At 40.0% G+C, this 7,267-nt stretch overlaps 1 pseudogene; it reads right to left on the reverse strand.

Moving 5' to 3' along the window:
- Window positions 1-1,360: 1,360 nt before the first annotated feature.
- LOC101693411 lies at window positions 1,361-4,382 on the reverse strand (annotated as a pseudogene).
- Between the last annotated feature and the right edge of the window lie 2,885 nt (window positions 4,383-7,267).

Consider the following 7,267-nt stretch of genomic DNA (forward strand, 5'->3'; position numbering starts at 1 on the left):
ATGAAAGAGCTAGAACCATAAACATATTGAATTTCCTTTCTTTGCAAAGAAGAAAGGATTTATGTAGCTCTGATTATAAATGAGTCTCCTGGAGCAGCCACCAATTATCAATGTATAAAGTTATTTCAATTTCTGCAAAAGAAATGTACTGTCTTGCCAGCAGCCTCTAGTCTCATTTTGTGGGGTTGATAGAGTTCAAAAGAAATGGCTGCTTGGAGAACAGAATGAGTTTATTTAAAGAGAACAATAAAGGCACCTTCAGGTATGAATTGGGGGTGAATTACTCTAGTGGGGACCTGGAAAGAAAGCAGCCTGTTTGACTTAAGAGAGTAGCAGCTAAGTTAAAGGCATGAAACATCCCTGTCCATATTAGATAAGAGTCAAACAGAGCACAGATGATGGGGTAGGGGAGAAACACTTCAAAATGGCTCTATTCTTGGAGTCAAATATAGTAGCCCATTGGGAGATGAAAAATAATTATAGGGAATGCAGGCTTGGAGTCCCTGCATGGGATGCTGAGAGAGGACAGTTTGGTTCAGTGAGAGCCAGACTCCTCAAGCCTTTGCTTTGAGGAACAAGAAAAGGGCATGATAGGGACCGCTGAAATTTGTTTCATTCAAGTTTATGATGGGCAACCTAGCTAAGTTTTTCCTTTCTCTCTGAGTTCTCTCAACCACTCAGCAAGCAAAGTATTATTAGCTCCATTTCACAGTTGAGCAACTAAGGCACACATCTCGATAATGGAGAATCTCCTTAACTCAAAAACTCATACGCCTACAGTACCGCCCAGATTCAGGAGAGGCTAGTGTTCACTGCCCTGCTTTGGCATACATCTATAATTCCAACCCATGCAGTAAGCACAGTGAGAAAGTCTACTTTGTTCTGGCCACTTGGATTTTGCAGAAATGAAACACGGAACATGCTGACAACCTAGATGAGGAGATAGACTCATACTTATTATTATAAATGTATAGCAGAGTATGATGAATGCTGTAAATTAAGGTACAAATGAAGTCTTCAAAAGGAACATTTCTTGTGCACACTATTCCCTCATACCTATTTGGGTCTTTGTACTTGCTATTTTCTTTCCCTATTCCTTCTAAATGATTTAAGCCTGCTTACTATTTTGAAAGTCAATTAATTCAGAAAGCTTTGTTAAAATGTTATTTATTTTATTTTTATTTTTTATGGCTCTTTTCAGTTTGTTGCATGAAGGAGTTACACTAGTCCAACTTAAAAGCAGACCTCAGATGGTTACATTATACAAGCTGTGAGGTTTTTAAGCTTGTGATAAGGACAGAAGGGAAATTCTGCTGATTGCAAGGAGATCCTCACTTAAGCTTCAGTGAGCCAAAACCACTTAAAACCCATGAGGTTTCAGCTGGTCGTCCTTAGCCAGTCCAGTCTCTTATGATGAACGGGCATATGTTTTTGCGCGGGTCATCCTGTAGCAGAATTACTTCTCCATATTCTGGAGGCTCAATTACAGTGTCACTTCAGGCAAATTTGTTCTTAAACACCCTTAATGGTTTCTTTTTATCATAACTGAGCAGTCCCCTGGACAATGGTAAGGGTCTTCCTGCCATTTCTCTGTTGAATTCTTATATGGATATAATCCTCAGCGGCAGGAGGAAGCAGACAATCACCTTTCCTTGCATCAGCAAAAGGGTCAAAAGAGTAGAGATTCTGTGGGGTGCCTGGGTGGCTCAGTGGGTTAAGCCTCTGCCTTCAGCTCAGGTCTCAGGGTCCTGGGATGGAGCCCCACATGGGGTTCTCTGCTCAGCGGGGAGCCTGCTTCCTCCCCTCTCTCTGCCTGCCTCTCTGCCTACTTGTGATCTCTGTCTGTCAAATAAAATCTGTCTCTGTCTGTTAAATAAAATCTTAAAAAAAAAAAAAGAGTGGAGATTCTGGATAGCGGAAATATGATAGGATTCTTTTTCCTCTGTGGAAATGACCTACAGAAGGCAGTAGTGGGAGAGGGAGGGAGGGGATAGATTTGTTGGGAAGTAAAGGAGCTCGAGGAGGAGGATCCTGAGTCCTTGGCTGTGGCTCAATGACTGGAGCTATTTTACTTTATTTTTTTTAAGATTTTATTTATTTATTTAGGGGGGAGAGGGGAAGGGGCAGAGGGAGAGGGACAAGCAGACTCTGTGCTGAGTAGGGAGCCTGAGGTGGGGCTCAACCTGACCTGAGCTGAAGTCAGATGCCCAACCAACTGAACCATCCAGGCGTCCCCCAACATGTTATTTATTTAGATAGATGCCATGTAATCAAGCCTATACCAAATACTTGGGAAAATACAAGAAAGTATAAGAGTGAATCCTACTATTAGGAATTGGCAAAAAGGAATAAGAGATTAAAGTAAAAAAGACCTGAATTAAAATCCTGGTTCAGCCACTCACCAGCTGTGTGATCACTACTGAGTCACAAGCTCTATGACCTTCCATTTCCACCCAGACATTTAAAAGGAGACCATGCGAAGGGGCCATTAAATCCTCCTCCAGACACTCTTTTAAGAGCCTCTCATACTCTAGACCACAAGATGTCTACCAAAAGTGATAATATCTGATTTGAAATCAGGAGAGAGTGTTTGTTGGAATCTGGGTCAACACATCTAGAAGAAAGAAACTATTTCAAATTGGGTGCAGACACATTACATCAAACATATTGCTCTCTGCTGAGAGTTATGGCAGAAGAGTTGGACCCTCCAAGTTTCCAATAATCTCAAAAATGGTTGCTGAAAAATTTCCAAAGCAAAGGTCTCCTGTGGGTGTTGAGCTAGGGAACAGAAAAAGTACAGAGAATTAGTTGTCCTTTCAATCAATACTTCTAGGCTGTAGAAAGCAGAGAAAGCATCTCTAAGTCAGACAGACATCAGTTCAAATCTCCGATATGTATGTTTTGCAAGTGATTTATCCTATTGGCCTTTAATTCCCTCCTTTGTAATCCAGGCTGGAATTGGCTGTATGAAGTTTCTTTGTGAATATTAAAGAGCCTAATATGTACAAAATATGCAGCAAATAGGCACATATTAGTCACTCAACAGAACTAGCATATTCCTCTGCTATGCATCCAGGTTGGCTTTTATCTTACTCTGCATCAGGCACTAGAGATTCATTAATAGTTTACATGCTTGTGGAAACACTCCATATATATCTTTTATTTGTAGCCAATCTTACTGATCTTCCTTTTGCCTTTTAAGTACAGAAATCTGAGTTACTCTATAGCTTAGAAGGGTATATTTTTTCATCAGTTGGGAAGTTCAATGCCTTTAAAGTAAATAGAATGAACATATGCCAGTATTCATTTAAAATACTTCTTCAAACTTACCCAAAGACTAACATAAACCATAAATAAAAATTGGCATCATTCTTGGTAATTTCTCCCATATGTCAAAAATCATGGAACAGCCAATATGACTCAGATCTGACCCCAAAGCTCTACCTGCTGATACTTTTATTAATATTCCACTTGGGAAGACTGTAAATATTTTACTATTATAAGTTTTTGCAAACACTGGTATTTTTCAGGCTTCCAGCAATCTCTAGCTTCTAAATATTTCATTTTCTTGGGCAGCATGCGATATGTGAAAAGAAGTTCTATGGCCCAATTTCCCAGAACTTAAAAACCTGAAGGTCTTGAAGTTAATATTGAATAGTGTCAAGATAGGTGTTTTTTATTTATTCTGTAGGGTTGTTGTTGTTCTCCTTTAATGAAACTGAAAAGCAGCAGAGGTGTTGATAAATGGAAGGGTTTCCTTTCAAATTTCTAAAGCAAATGTATGGATTTGCCTAAATTGTGCACGGATCTGCAAAGCACCAGTCCATATAAAATTGTTTTTAAGAGCTGAAAAAGAAGAAATAGCTCTAGAATCCACTCAAGGCAGAACCACTTGCCAGGATAAATGCCATTAATGGACACTTCCACTGGTAATGCACAAGAGGAAAGTGTACCTCAAAGTACTTTCTAGCATGAACAGGACAAAGCCTTTCTTGGTTCCCAAGACAAAGGAGGAAAGTAGAGTAGCCAAACATTAGAACTGAGTTAGAGATTGAGCGCAGGAGAAGGAGGAAATGGGACTTGATAAAGACATGACTCAGAATTCCTATCATAATGTGATTACAGGCAGCTACCATGAATCTGTAAGGACTGGAACTAGAAATAGTTCCAGGTTTGTTTTTTTTTTTCAGAGCCAGACAAATGATTTATTAATATATGCAGATCATCCCTGTGAGCAAGCCGCCGACCCAGATATCCAGGACCCAACTCAAAGTTCAGCGTAACCTCCGAGCTTCTCGTTCTGACTCCAATAAGGTGAGCACGTCGCCCTCGCGCACGGGGCCTTTCACGTTGCGGATGATGGAGCGGCTCGTGTTGTCCATGAACTCCACACACACCTGTGTGCACTGTCCCTGCGAGCCGGTCCTGCCCAGAACTTTGGTGACCCTGGCCAACTGATGGGCTTGTGTCCATGATGGCGGCGCGGCGGTGGTCGGGCGGAGAGCTATTTTTTCTCTCAGGATTGAATGATCCTTATTTTTTGTCCATGGATCTATGTTATGGTTCCCAGAGGTGAGAGAGGTAGAGAGAATGAGAGAGAGATCCCAGGTATTCAACTGGATAGATGAATAACCTCCGAGAACTACCAACTCAATAGAGACAGTAAAAATTGGGTCAAGATGAAATGATCATCTGAATTTCACCAAGAAAAGGCCTCATCAGGCCATACCAATTTTTGTTCTTCAAATGCACTACTCTTTCATTTCCCAAATGTGCGATGTTCCAACCAATATGAGGCCCTTGAACATGCTGCTACCTTTATGGAAGGAAAAACTTTTCCATACCCCTGTCCTCCACTTTTTTCATAATATGCTTCTAGTCTTCTTCATATTTCAGACAAATCAAATCCTCAGATTTCTTCTACTTTCTCTGAATTTCACTTTCCTGGAATCTTCTCAACATGCAAAAATCACTTTTTGAGACTACAAATCTCGGGTATAATTTCACATTTGCTTCTAATTTTTAAAATGAGTGTCTGGTCTCCCTTCTAGACTGTGTACTCTACAACCACAGAGGTATGACTGGTTTTGCTCATCATTATATCCTCAACACCATATTAACTTGTGGCACTAATTAGGTGCTTAATAAACATTTGTTGAAGGACTAAATCGATGAGTACACTACCATGCAATTTTTCAGCATTTCTTATTTCAAGGCTTCTAACAAGGCATACATTTTTTTTTTTTTTTTTTTTTTTTTTTTTTACTGTGCTGCCCATTTTCTAACTATTTAGTAAGATGGGGAATGCTAGTTTTTCACTAGTTCCCAGATACATTTCTAGGTTCTTAAGTGGCCCTTACCTTAATAGGTATTTACCTATTAAGTACCTTAATAGGTATTTACCTATTAAGTACCTTAATAGGTACTTTCCATCATGACGAGTGTGTAACTAAGATAGGGTGGCAGGAGAAGGTGCTGGGGATAAGGTCATAAGACAGACATGAGTTCCTTATGTACTAAGGACTGAGAGGCTCCAGAGGGCAGTACGACCCTAATATAACCCTTATTGGTCTACTGATGCCTGCTACTACTCTTCTATATTTATTGCTATGTTAAAGTATTTTGTGTTCTGGAAGTTTTTTTTTTTTTTTTTTAATGAAAATATGCTCAGGAATGATGGCACTGTCACTAACACTTAGACAGGAATTGGGTTATCAATGCACAATGAATGGACAGCCCGAGGAAAGAATAAAGTGCCTGTTGCTGGGATATTCAAATAAAGCAGGATGGATACTCCTGAACACAGTGTCAGGGATTACTGTACAGGGTACAGAGATGGAGGGGTGGCCCCTAAGATACTTTCTACCTATAAGATGCTATGAGTTTCTAGCACTCTTATGAATTGGAAAGGAGTACCTTTTATTTTTTATTTTTATTTTTATTTTTTTATTAATTTCTTTTCAGCGTAACAGAATTCATTGTTTATGTACCACACCCAGTGCTCCATGCCATACGTGCCCTCCATAATGCCCACAACCTGGCTCCCCCAACCTCCTACCCCCTGCCCCTTCAAAACCCTCAGATTGATTTTCAGAGTCCATAGTCTCTCATGGTTAATCTCCCCTTCCAATTTCCCTCATCTCCCTTCTCCTCTCCATCTCCCTGTGTCCTCCTTGTTATCTGTTATGCTCCACAAATAAGTGAAACCATATGATAATTGACTCTCTCTGCTTGACTTATTTCACTTAGCATAATCTCTTCCAGTACCGTCCATGTTGCTACAAAAGTTGGGTATTCGTCATTTCTGATGGAGGCGTAATACTCCATAGTGTATAAGGAGTGCCTTTTAAATGCAGATGAAAGGCACAGGTGGGAGGGGGTCTTGCAAAAGTTTGGAAAATGACATTTGCTAGCTGAATAACTTTGGCAAAAATAACTTCCCTAAGCCTGTTTCCATTTCTTATTAATGGCTATTTGAAGAGCTTTGGAATAATTTAAGAAAGAGAGCAGCTGTAAAATTTTGTATGAACTATATAACACTATGCACATGTTTCCCACTACTACTATATCAAGAAAAATTCCTGTATCTTCATCGCTATATACTTTGGTTGGAAGGAAAGTTTTAGAACAACTAGCATGAGGAAAGGGGCACCACCAGTCTTCCCTATCCCAACGTCTTAATGGCAGAGAGGACTGACTCATCCAGGGCACATGGATTCCCATGTGAGTTCCATTAGAGCCTCTTTCTTGATACACCAGAACACCAGAGTATAACCTCCACCGCAACCTCATGCAGTGAAAAAAAAAAAAAAAGTTTATATAGGATATATTTGCCAAAAATCATGATGTTAGTTGCATGATTTGTTTAGGCTTCCCTCTTGTAAAGAGTGATTATTTGAAAACAATGCCAAAACAAACCTTTCTTTTCTCTGGCAAAATCTCAGTTGGCCCATCATTGCAACAGGTTTGTCTCTCTCTTTCACCTCCTTCCCTTCTTCCCAATGGTCACCCTCTATTCATTTTGCAAATACTTACTGAGCCCTTGTAGAGAGAGTGAGCTAAATGTAAAGATATGGTAAGCAAAAGAGACATGGTCCCTATGCCATGAAGCTATTGTCTATGAAGAAAGACTTGTAATAATAAAGAACTACCTTAAAAATAGAAGTCAGGGGGTTCGGGAAAGGGTGGTGGGGTTATGGACATTGGGGAGGGTATGTGCTATGGTGAGTGCTGTGAAGTGTGTAAACCTGGCGATTCACAGATCTGT

This window comes from Mustela putorius, unplaced genomic scaffold (genome assembly GCF_011764305.1).
Source record: "Mustela putorius furo isolate JIRA1106 unplaced genomic scaffold, ASM1176430v1.1 tig00003987_pilon_pilon_pilon, whole genome shotgun sequence".
NCBI lineage: Eukaryota > Metazoa > Chordata > Mammalia > Carnivora > Mustelidae > Mustela > Mustela putorius.